This window comes from Engystomops pustulosus, chromosome 7, assembly GCF_040894005.1.
Source record: "Engystomops pustulosus chromosome 7, aEngPut4.maternal, whole genome shotgun sequence".
In the NCBI taxonomy this organism is placed as follows: domain Eukaryota; kingdom Metazoa; phylum Chordata; class Amphibia; order Anura; family Leptodactylidae; genus Engystomops; species Engystomops pustulosus.
The window spans coordinates 156,727,005-156,740,725 of NC_092417.1; positions in this window are offsets into that span (position 1 = coordinate 156,727,005).

The window sequence follows — 13,721 nt, forward strand, 5'->3', positions numbered from 1 at the left end:
ACGATACAAGAAAGAACCTGACGTGGGTGGTGCTAGTGAGGGTCATGGATCCTGTAATATACTAGACTGGCTGAAAGTAGACATTATCCAATCTAAGCTCAATAGAATCAATGTGTACAAGGCTCCTGGACTGGATGGGTTACACCCCAGAGTTCTTAAAGAACTCCGTTCTGTTATTGCTGTACCACTGTCTAAAATCTTCAGGGATTCCGTAATGTCTGGTGTGGTGCCAAGTGACTGGCGCAAGGAATGTGGTGCCAATATATAAAAAGGGCTCTAGAACTTTGCCAGGCAATTACAGGCCTGTAAGCTTAACTTCTATTGTGGGGAAAATAACGGAAGGTTTAGTAAAAGACTATATACTGGAGTATGTGACATCAAATAGAATAATAAGTGATAGCCAGCATGGGTTTACTAAGAATAGAAGTTGTCAAACTAACCTTATCTGCTTCTATGAAGAGGTGAGCAGGTGCCTGGATGGAGGAGCAGCTGTGGATATTGTGTTCTTGGACTTTGCAAAGGGATTTTAACACTGTCCCTCATAGACGCCTGATGGGTAAAATTAGGGCTATTGGTTTGGCAGAAATCATTTGCAATTGGATTGAAAACTGGCTGAAGGATTGTATCCAGAGAGTTGTGGTCAATGATTCCTACTCGGAATGGTCACCAGTTATGAGTGGTGGACCACAGGGTTCTGTGCTTGGCCCACTACTATTTAATATATTTATTAATGATAAAGAGGTAGAAATTATTAGCACTGCGTCTATTTTTGCAGATGAAACCAAGCTGTGTAGTGTAATACAGTCTATGGCGGATGTTCATAGGCTGCAGGGGAATTGGACAAACTTAGTGTTTGGTCATCCACTTGGCAAATGAGGTTCAATGTGGATAAATGTAAGGTTATGCACCTGGGGGCCAATAATCCAAAGGCAAAACACGTCCTTGGGGGAGTAAATCTGAGAGAGTCCCTTGTTGAGAAGGACCTGGGGGTACTAGTAGATCATAAATTGAATAATAGCATGCAATGTCAATCAGCTGCCTCTAAAGCTAGTAGGATCATGTCATGTATCAAAAGTGGTATGGACTCTTGTGATAGGGATGTAATATTAACACTGTACAAGGCACTGGTTCGGCCTCACCTGGAATATGCTGTCCAGTTCTGGGCACCGGTCCATAAAAAAGATGCCCTGGGGCTGGAGAGGGTTCAACGTAGAGACACAAAAATGATAAGGGGTATGGAGGGTCTTAGTTATGAGGAAAGATTAAAACAACTAGATTTATTTAGTCTGGAAAAGAGACGACTACGAGGGGACATGATTAATTTATATAAATATATGAATGGTCCATACAAAAATATAGTGGTAAATTGTTCCAGATTAAATCAACTCAAAAGACGAGGGGGCACTGTCTCCGTCTGGAGAAAACAAGGTTTAATCACCGGAGGCGACAGGGCTTTTTTACTATGAGAACGGTCAATCTGTGGAATAGCCTGCCTCAGGCGCTGGTCACAGCAGGGACAGCAGAGAGCTTCAAGATGGTTCTAGATGCCTTTTTACACCTAAATAACATTGATGGATATGTTATATAGAATTGTTTCCCCTAAATCCCTTCCTCATCCAATCCCTTCCCTTCCTTGGTTGAACTTGATGGACAAGTGTCTTTTTTCAACCGTATAAACTATGATAAAGTATGATCTGAGACTCCGTCACTTTATCTCGGATCTCCCATCTTCGTTAAGGACACGAGCTACTCTCTTTTTAGGAAAACCTTCTTGCACCCAAGCAAGCTTACAAAAGGGATTAGTTTGGCATACAAAGCCATCATTACTGAACGGCCTAACCCTATTAATACATATATCAACAAGAGGGAAAAAGAGCTAGGATTGTCATATAACACAGAGGAATGGGAAGTAACATTTCGAATTATGAAGGGGTTATCTAAATGTGCAGCTCACATGGAAACCAGAAAAAAGGTTAAATTTGAGTGGTATTACACACCAGCCAAATTATCCAAAAATTTACCCACATTCCTCACCATTGTGCTGAAGGTGTCAAGCAGAAAGAGGCACTGTACTACACATTTTTTGGGATTGCCCTTACATTGCCAGATTCTGGAACCAAATACAAATGTTGCTAACTAAGTCTTTGGGTATAAATACAACTCTCACACCGCCACTGGTATTGCTAGGCCTGGGGCTATCTAATTACAGGCAGTCCCCGGGTTACATACAAGATAGGTTCTGTAGGTTTGTTCTTAAGTTGAATTTGTATGTAAGTCGGAACTGTATATTTTATCATTGTAATCCCAGACAAAACTTTTTTGGTCTCTGTGACAATTGGATTTTAAAAATGTTGTATTGTCATAAGAATCAGGATTAACACCAAAGCTTCATTAGACGCCTGTGATAACTGTTACAGCTGATTATTGTAGACTAGGACTAAAGTACAATAAATTACCAATAGCCAGAGGTCCGTTTGTAACTAGGGGTCGTATTTAAGTCGAGTGTTCTTAAAGGAAACCTACCACTTAAAAGTGGTGGGTTTATACACATATACATGGCACCAGCTCAGGGTGAGCTGGTGCCAGAGCATATTTTTGTTAGGGGAACAAAGCCCCTATCTTAGAATTATAAGTTATATTAACTTATAATTCGACGCATCGCACTTGGGCACAGTGCACCATGCGCGCGCCGAATTCTGAAGCGCAGGAGAGCCGGTGACGTCACCGGCTCTCCTGCACTTCAGAATCCGGCGCACGCACGGGCGCGCGCATGGTGTGCTGAGCCCAAGTGCAGTGCGCCGAGTTAAAAGTTAATATAACTTATAATTCTAAGATAGGGGCTTTGTTCCCCTAACAAAAATATGCTCTGGCACCAGCTCACCCTGAGCTGGTGCCATGTATATGTGTATAAACCTACCACTTTTAAGTGGTAGGTTTCCTTTAAGTAGGGGACCGCCTGTACACTCCTAAAGAAAGAAAAGTAATATTTCATGTGACCACAACTGCACTAACATTGATCGCATCTTTGTGGAAATCTACGGATATCCCTTCATTTGGGGAACTAACAAGAAGGGTAACTTTAAACAGCATTATGGAAAAAATAATAGCATGTAGTGAAAGTCATACAAAAAAGTACCTAAAAGAATGGGAATTATGGCTAAAGTCAATATACTATTACACAACCACACGACAAAGTGTGAGTTGGTAGATGTTTATTCCTTTTATATGAGAAAGCCCTACGCAATGATATATATACTCATTATTAATATAAATTAAGGATTTTGTTGTCATGCCTGACAAATTGTTTCTTCTATATGATAGTAAAAGCATATGTAAAAAAAACTAAAAAAATGTGGAGTCAGGAATGAAGATTCGAGTGCATATTTTGTATTATGTACTACTGCAAATGTATGTACCCAAGTGACTTCAATAAAATTTGTTTAAAAAAATTAATAAAATAATAAGCCATATTAGCTGTTTGGCTGCCAATATGTCCGGGTCATACGGGGTGCACCCTAACCCTAGACGGGAAATTTCGATCCACTACTCTCTACAAAACACTTTATGCCCATAAGAGGGCACAGAAGAGACGGAGGGCCGCAGAGCTGGTGATTTTAATGACTTTGTTTTCAGGTTCCACAACATGCTTGAAAAGCTCCTTAGGAACCAGAACAGTGGATATCCCCACAAATAACCCTATCTTTAACACTAAGGACTCCAATAATTTACCAGGGGTATACTGAGCATTTTACCATCACAGATGTTTCACAGAGAGTATTTGGCTTGTACTCATACACATTTATTTTTACATAAACATTGCTTTGGTCCTGAAATTTATAATACACATTTAACCCCATTAATGACCGCCCTATCGGGAATCTACGTCAGTCATTAAGGGTACTTCTTCTGACGCAACGCCTTTCTACGGGCCGCGTCAGAAGAAGATTTCGGGACATCGGGTCAGTATAGTGCCGCTGTCGGTCTGTGATATCACAGCCCAGACCCGGCACTAACACCCGGGATCGGGATCGCGGCATGCTCAGTTACTTACACTATACACTGCAATACTGCAGTGTAGAGTATTGCAGTGTAGAGCCTTGAATAAGCGATCGGATGATCGCTTGTTCAAGTCAAAAGGTGGAAAATATGTGAAAGTAAAAAAAAAAAAGATTAAATCATTTTATAATAATAATTAAATAAATAAAATAAAGTCCCATAATCTCCCCAGTTACACATATAAGGCAAATACAGTATATAAAACAAAAAAACACACAAAAAATGTACATATTTGGTATCACCGCATCCGTATTAATCTGTACAATAAATCTAAATCAATATTGAATCCGCTCGGTGAACGATGAAAAAAAAACTACGAAAAACTTCCCGTAATATACACTTTTTCATCAAACACCATCACAAAAAATGTTTGATGAAAAAGTGATCAAAAAAAGCTACGTTCCCTAATATGATACGACTGAAAAGAACAACTCTTTTCGCAAAAAATAAGCCCTCAACCAGGTCTGACAACAGAAAAATACAGAAAAAAACAAGGATAACCAGAGAATAAAGATAAAATATTATTTTTACGTTACGGTGAGCGGGGGAAAAAAAATCCAAAATAAAAATTGATGATTTTGTTTGTGTCCCCCTTGAAATAGTTAATAAAATCTCATGAATAAGCTATAGACCCCCCAAATGAATTATCTATACATTGTATCTCATCCCGTAAAAAATAAGCCCTCATATGTTTGCATTACCAAAAAAAATAAAAATGTATAGGTCGTACAATGTGACAATACAAATCTGCTGTGAATGGCGCCTCCATTCATTCTATACTCGGCCGTGCGCCCGTACAGCAGTTTATCGCTACACTCGGGAGGAATTGGGCATCAAACGTTGCAGTGCGTTTCATCATTTAATTTATTCTGAAACTGTCAGTTTGGCCTAAATGAATGTATTTCCAAAAAAATTCCATAGTTTCTAAATCGCAGGTCCATATTGTTTTAACCCATGTGAAACACTTAAAGGGTTAATGGACTTAGTAGAAGTTGTTTTATATATGTTGAGGGGTGAAGTTTCTATAGTGGGGTAATTTATGGGGTTTTACTATTACTTAGGCCTTACAAAGTCACTTGGAAGCTGAGTTTTCCCTCAAAATGTGAGTTTTGGCAATTTTCATGAAAATAAGAAAAATCGCACCTAAAGTTCTGCACCTCATAACATCCTAGAAAAGTGAGAGGATGCATAAAATATCATCCCAACATAAAGCAGACTTCCGTAAATGTAATTTATCAAGCTTTTTGGGTAGTTTTACTTCCTGTCTGGAAAGCAGAACGTTTCAAACTTGGAAAATTATGAATTTTTACAAACTTTTGCCAAATTTTCACTTTTTTTCAGAACGAATCGCAAAACGTATCACTTAAATTTTATAACTAACATGAAGTACAATGTATCACGAGAAAACATTCTCAAAATCACCGGGATATGTTAAAGTGTTCCGAAGTTATAACCAATTATTGTGAGACATGTCAGATTTGAAAAATCGAGTCTGGTCATTGAGCTGAAAACTAGTGTCGGAGATAAGGGGTTAAAAGAGGTTAAAAATACACCCCATGTTTTGTTACCCAGTTTCTCTAGAATGCAGCAATATCCCACACACTGTCACAAATTGCTATAGGGGCGCACAGTGGAGCTCGGAAGGGAAGGAGCGCCAATCAGCTTTTGGAGTGTAGAATTGTCAGGTTCTATGTCACATTTGCTGAGCCCCTAAGATAGTAGCACAGGAAAAAAACTCCAAAAAGTGACCCCCATATTGAAAACGAAACCCCTCAAAGAATAAAAAGGTTGCAGTACCCCACAGATTAAATTTAATTAACCGATGCAAAGAATAATCTATACTACCCTGTTTTCCCTAAAATAAGACATCCCCCAAAAGAAAGACCTAGTACAATTTTGCTCCGGCTTAGAAATATAAGGCCTCCCCTTAGCGCCACGTATGCTTCACTCTAAATAGATCATACTTGACAAAGGTCGTGATGACCGAAACGTTGTGTGCTACTTTTTGATCTACTTTCTCTATTTGTCATGTAAAGTCACATAAAGGTGAAGGCTAAGATGTTGTGAAAAAATCTTTTCATTGCAAAATAAAAAAGAAAATTCAAGCAAATCTTCAAGTGTGTGCCAAAGAATCTGTCTCTAATAGAAATGGAGTCTCAAGAAATACAGCATGAAATTCAGAGTTCGAGAGTAGAGAAGTAGACTTTTTGTTCAACGATAAATGTAAATTCTTGTTCATGGCAAAATAAAACACCCCCTGAAAATAAGACCTAGTGCCTCTTTAGGAGCAAAACCTAATATAAGTCTATAGGGCAGATTTACTTACCCGGTCCATTCGCGATCCAGCGGCGCGTTCTGAGCGGAGGATTTGGGTCTTACGGCGATTCACTAAGGCAGTTCCTCCGACGTCCACCAGGTGTCGCTGCTGCGCTGAAGTTCATCAGAATGCACTGAACTTCACCAAGACGGGCCGAGTGACGGTAAGCGCGTGTCCAGCGACACTTTTTTTTTTTTTAAATGCGGCGGTTTCTCCAAATCCGTCGGGTTTTCGTTCAACCACGCCCCCGATTTCCGTCTCGTGCATGCCGCCGCAATCCGATCGCATGCGCCAAAAACCCGGAGCAATTCAGGGAAAATAGGCGCAAAACGGAAAAATTCGGGTAACCCGCCGTAAAAACGCGATTCGTGGGCCTTAGTAAATGACCCCCACTGTCTTATTTTGGGGGAAACAGGGTATAATTGCCTTTGCAAACATGTCCTTGTACAGTAACTCACACGTTCCTTTGAACACATAACACCGATTTTTTTTTTTTGCACCTTCACTGGCATTTGTATTTTTTTTGTAATTTATTTTTTTTGCATTTAATTACCTAGTTTCGCAAAACAGGAAGAAATGTGCACTTTACTTCCTGCTCGTATATCACCAAAAGTAAAGTTACAAAATATTTAAATAAGAGGAAACATGTTACAGCATGGGCACTTGCTGATAAGAAACGTAGACAGTCACTTAACCCCTTAACGCTGAAGCCACTTTTCACCTTCCTGACACGGACCATTTTTTAAAATCTGACATGTGTCTATTTAAGTGGTTATAACTTTGGAACGCTTTAACATATCCAGTTGATTTTGAGATTGTTTTTTCGTGACACATTGTACTTCATGCTGGTTGAGAAATTTAATCAATATATTTAGTATTTATTTATGAAATAAATGGAAATTTGGCAAAAATTTTGAAAAAAACAATGTTTTCCAAATTCAAAATTTTCTACTTTTTGGAAAGTTGGTCATATCACTAAAATAACTTGATAACTAACATTTTCCATATGTCTGCTTTAACTTGGCATCATTTTTCAAACATCTTTTCCTTTATTTTGGATGTTAGGAGGCTTATAACTTTAGGTGCAATTTTTCAGATTTTCACAAAAATCATCAAAACCTACTTTTGGAGGGTCAATTTAGTTAGAAGGGACTTTATAAGGCCTACATGACAGAAACCCCCCACAAATGACACCATTTTAGAAACTATACCCCTCAAAATATTCAAAACAACCTTTGGGAATTTTGTTAACCCTTTGAGCGTTTCATGAGCGTGAAAGATAAATGAAAGTGAAATTAGAGAAATGTAATTTTATCTTACTATAGATTCATTGAACACTAAAATTTGCACCTTCACAATGGGTTAAAAAGGAAAATGCATTTTACAATGTTGAGGGCAATTCCTCTTGAGTATGCCAATACCCATTTTGTCACTGTACCCTGCTGTACGGGCACAGGGGGGCACTTGGAATGGAAAGAGCGTTGTTTCGTTTTTGCAGGGTAAATATGGCTGAAAAAGTTTACATGTGTCAGGATGCATTTGGAGAGCCATAGTGGTACCAAAACAGAGGAAAGCCCCAACATGAGACACCATTTTGGAAAGTACACCCCTTGGAGAGTTTAGCAACGTGTAATTTGTGTATTTTCCCCAACAGGTGTTTGATTCAATTAGGCCCCAAAAGGGAAAAAAGGTGAAAATTTTCTCAAAAAAGTCACTTTTACCCCAAATTTTTGTAAGCCACAAGGGATAAAAGATGAAACAACCCCATAAATGTGTAAAACTATTTCTCCTAAGCACAGAACTGCACCACTTTTGCATATAAAGTGTTGTATGGGTGCAAAGTAGGGCTCAGAAGGGAAAGAGGGGCTTTGGCCTTTTAGAAGCCAGATTTGACAATCATCCTTTACATGTGTCAGGATGCATTTGGAGAGCCCTAGTGGTACCAAAACAGAGGGGAACCCCAACAAGTGTCACCATTTTGGAAAGTGCACCCTTTGGAGAATTCAGCAAGGTGTAATATGTGTATTTACCCCTACAGGTGTTTGCTTCAATTAGGTCCCTAAAAGGAAAAAGGTGAACATTTTCCCCAAAAAGTCACTTTTACGGCTAATTTTTGTATCCCATAAGGCATTAAAGATGAAACAACCCCAAAAAATGTGTACTAGCATTTCTCCCGAGTATAAAATTGCCCCACACATGCAAATAAAATGTTGTGTGGGTACGCAGTGAAGCTCAGAAGGGAAAGAGGGGCGTTGGCCTTTTAGAAGCCAAATTTGACAGACATCCTTTACATGTGTCAGGATGCATTTGGAGAGCCGTAGCGGTACCAAAACAGAGGGGAACCCCAACAAGTGTCACCATTTTGGAAAGCACACCCCTTAGAGAATTTAGCAAGGTGTAATATGTGTATTTGTCCGTAAAGGTGTTTGATTTAATTAGGACTTAAATAGATAAAAGGTGAACATTTTCTTATAAAGGTCATTTTACTCCTAATTTTATATAGCCACAAGGGATAAAAAAATGTAATAACCCCCCAAAATGTGTAAACCTATTTCTCTGGAGTGTAGAAGTACCCCACATGTGTATATAAAATGTTGTATGGGCGCACAGTAAAAGGAAAGGGGAATGTTTGCCTTTTAGAAGCCAAATTTGACAGAAATGTTTGACATGCATTTGGAGAACCCTAGTGGTATAAAACAGAGAAGAATCCGAAAAGTGACCCTAATCTTTGAATGCACACCCCTTAGAGAATTTTGCAATGTGTAATATATGTATTTGCCCCTACAGGTGAATGATCCAATTAGGCCCGAATCATTAAAAAGGTGAAAATTTTCCTATAAATGTCACTTTACCCCTATTTTTTGTAAGCCACAAGGGATAATATATTAAATAACCCCAAAAAAGGTGTAAAACTATTTCTCCCGAGTGTAGAAGTACCCCACATGTGCATATAAAATCCTTTATGGGCGCACAGTAGAGGAAAAGAGGGGTGTTTGTCTTTTAGAGGCCAAATTTGTAAGAAATCCTTCACATGTGTCAGGATACATTTGGAGAGCCGTAGTGGTACCAAAACAGAGGAAAACCCGAAAAGTGACCCTAATTGTTGAATGTACACCCCTTGGGGAATATAGCAAGGTGTAATATGTGGTGTAGTGTAATACACGTGGTGAAATGAGCATTTTGAACATATAGGTGGTTTCCAAATATGATGTGCAATGGAGTCCAAGATGGAAATTGCAAATATTTCTGGAAAGTTCAGTGCCCGTTATGTGGCGCCCCTTATGAAATAATGGAGGGGTATAGGGAGCAACGGGACATAACAGTTGTTACAATTATTCATTTTACCGAAATTAATTCACAATAGGTTGGGCGTGAATTGTGAATGTCTAGTGTATAAGGAGGTAGAATATACCAGGGGACCAACTAAACTTTTGTCACTCTGGAGGTGTCGCAGGTCTCTTAGTATATAGTGTCCATCCTTAGTATATAGTGTCCATCCTTAGTATATAGTGTCCATCCTTAGTATGTAGTGTCCATCCTAACTTCTCTTTTGGAACAGACTCTTTATTGAGTCCTACCATTAGAAGCAGCAGAATTCACCGGGAAAATGCTGTCCTGGCAAAACACAGGAACATCTAAACCAGAGGTACTGGGGCCCCGTCCTTCTTGTCCCAATATTAGTTTCCTAATATCTTCCTCTTGAAAACGGAGAAATGATACGGCAGGAAGTGCACATTGGAACAGCTCGTAAGAGTTGTACAGCGTAATCTGTACATTGTGCACGGCCAGCGCTTTTGTACCATATCTTGGTTTTTCGTAGGGAAATTATCGCCAAGTGTTACTCTTATTCACCCTAGCGATGCCCATTGTGACGAATATTGCTGCTTTTGGCTGGACCATATCGACCAGCAAATAGCGGCAAACATGGACAGAGGGGGGCAACAAAACCCCTCTGGACCGCAAGGCAAAATTGGTGGCTGTCAGGAACAGCCGCCACCCTGCCCCGATCACCGTGTCTGCAGACATAGTGACCGGTATTACTGACGTCATAAGTAAATTAGCTGCTATCGGCTCGTCTGAATTGATGAGCCAATAGCAGCGATAATAAACTGGGGGGGTGTGGGGGGGACGTAACCCTTCTGGTCCATGGGGCAGGATGGATGGCCGTCAGGAACAGCCGCCGTCTTACCCCGATCAGTGAACAGCCGCCGTCTTACCCTGACCGGTGTTGGAAAGTCACTACCTGCCGCACCGTTCTATAACAACGCTCGTTGGGAACAGGCTATACAATCTTTATTTATTTTTTAAGCAATTTAGACAAATAAGGGCTTATTTTTTGCGAGACGAGATGCACTGTAAAAAAAACGTAATTTTAGTGGGTTTTTAGCTTATTGAAGAAATTTTATTAACTTTTTACGTGTGGAGGAAAATAAAATCATCAATTCTTGTTTTGGATTTTTAGCATTTTTTGGGGGGGTTGTTCACTGTAGCATAACAATAATATATTATCTTTATTCTACGGATCACTACGATTACGCTGATACCTCATTTATATAGTTTTATTTTTATTTGTCCAATTTTATTGAAGGAAAACTAGAATAGAAAAAATTGCATTTGTTTTAGTATTGCCATTTTTATAGCGGCATAATTATAGTATTTTTTGGTTGACGGAGCTGGTTGTAAGCTTATTTTTTGCGTGACAAGTTGCTCTTTTTATCGGTATCATTTTGGTGCTTGTAACTTTTTCGGATCACTTTTAAGAACATTTTTTGTAAAGCAATTTGATAAAAAGTTTTAATTTTTGGCAAGTTTTTGGTTTTTTTTTTTTACCACGTTCACCGAGCGGGTCCAATTATGATTAGGATTTATTGTACAGATTGTTACGGACGCAGCGATACCAAATAAGTGGGGTTTTTTCGTGATTTAGTGTTTTTTATACTTTATTACTTGTGTAAAGGGAAATGTGGTGTTTGGGGGGACTTTCACTTTCTTTTATTATTTATTTTAATTGTAAAAAACCTTTATTTATTTATTTTTACTTTTTTTACAGTTACTGTCATCTAAGCTTGAACAAGTGATCTTCTGATCACTTGTTCAAGCTTTTTTACAGGTTACACAGTGCAATACAGATGCGGGGCTGCGATCGGAGGAGCGGACCCCCCCGGTAAGCGCCGCGGGGGGGGGTCCGATTCGCATTTAATTAACTTTAAATGCCTCTGACATGCCGCGGTCAGCGCGACAGCGGCGTGTTAGGGGTTAACACCCGCGATCGGAGAAATCTCCGATCGCGGGTGTTAGAGGCGGGTGTCAGCTATAACATATAGCCGACACCCGCAGCTTCTGGCCCCGGCTCCGTTCAGGAGCCGGGGCCAGAAGCTTGACGTAATAGTACTGCATTTTGCGGGAACGCACCTCCCGCGATGCAGTACTATTACGTCAAATGTCGGGAAGGGGTTAAAGTAGTTATTTCCTGTACAACTGTTTGGGGGATAACAAGGTGATTGATAAAGGTCAAACTTCTGTGAACTTTACTGATCACATGAACAGGACCCCCCAAAAATCCAGTGAACAAGGATCCAGTTCTCAATGAAGGGTGGAGCAGCAGGATGAGCATGTGTCCTGCCACTACATTCAGTTAAATGGGAATGGCGGACAAAGCCGAGCACAGTATCTCCAACAGTGACTGGAGCAGCAGGGCACACACTCGTCCTGCCTCTACACCCATAAGTGAGAACAAGATCCCCATTCACCCGAGTTCTGTTCTCATGATTGAGGGTCCCAGCAGTCTGACCAATTACCTTGTTTTGCCCTATGCTGTGGGGTGTTAACCTCTATACTTGTGAGAACCCATTTAAGATTACCTGCACATGAATGTGTGCTGTTCTCCGGCTATAAACAATGGAAGAGATGTCAGTTTTGGGAGCCCTTGCGACATTGTGTAATCTGTTTCTGAAGCATATGTCCGCAAAAGGGGGCCACAGGAGGGGGCTTAGGGACAGGGGGCCAGAGGAGGAGGCCGGAGGACTGGGGGAGCAGAGGAGGAGGCTTCGGGACAGGGGGCCACAGGAGGGGGCTTAGGGACAGGGGGAGCAGAGGAGGAGGCCGGAGGACAGGGGGAGCAGAGGAGGAGGCCGGAGGACAAGGGGACCAGAGGAGGAGGCTTCGGGACAGGGGGCCACAGGAGTGGGCTTAGGGACAGGGGGCCAGAGGACAAGAGGAGGAGGCTTCGGGACAGGGGGCCACAGGAGGGGGCTTAGGGACAGGGGGCCAGAGGAGGAGGCCAGAGGACAAGAGGAGGAGGCTTCGGGACAGGGGGCCACAAGAGGGGGCTTAGGGACAGGGGGCCAGAGGAGGAGGCTTCGGACAGGGGGCCACAGGAGGGGGCTTAGGGACAGGGGGAGCAGAGGAGGAAGCCGGAGGACAGGGGGAGCAGAGGAGGAGGCCGGAGGACAGGGGGAGCAGAGGAGGAGGCCGGAGGACAGGGGGAGCAGAGGAGGAGGCCGGAGGACAGGGGGAGCAGAAGAGGAGGCTTCGGGACAGGGGGCCACAGGAGTGGGCTTAGGGACAGGGGGCCACAGGAGTGGGCTTAGGAACAGGGGGCCACAGGAGTGGGCTTAGGGACAGGGGGCCACAGGAGTGGGCTTAGGGACAGGGGGCCACAGGAGTGGGCTTAGGGACAGGGGGCCACAGGAGTGGGCTTAGGGACAGGGGGCCACAGGAGGATGCTGGAGGACAGGAGGAGGTTTCGGGACAGGGGGCCAGAGGAGGAGGCTGGAGGACAAGGGGGCCAGAGGAGGAGGCCAGAGGACAAGAGGAGGAGGCTTCGGGACAGGGGGCCACAGGAGTGGGCTTAGGGACAGGGGGCCACAGGAGTGGGCTTAGGGACAGGGGGCCACAGGAGGATGCTGGAGGACAGGAGGAGGTTTCGGGACAGGGGGCTAGAGGAGGAGGCCAGAGGACAAGAGGAGGAGGCTTCGGGACAGGGGGCCAGAGGAGGAGGCCAGAGGACAGGGGGACCAGAGGAGGATTCTTCGGGACAGGGGGCCACAGGAGTGGGCTTAGGGACAGGGGGCCAGAGGAGGAGGCCAGAGGACAAGAGGAGGAGGCTTCGGGACAGGGGGCCACAGGAGGGGGCTTAGGGACAGGGGGCCAGAGGAGGAGGCCGGAGGACAGGGGGACCAGAGTAGGAGGCTTCGGGACAGGGGGTCACAGGAGTGGGCTTAGGGACAGGGGGGCCAGAGGAGGAGGCTGGAGGACAGGGGGGCCAGAGGAGGAGGCCGGAGGACAGGGGGGCCAGAGGAGGAGGCCGGAGGACAGGGGGGCCAGGGGAGGAGGCCGGGGGACAGGG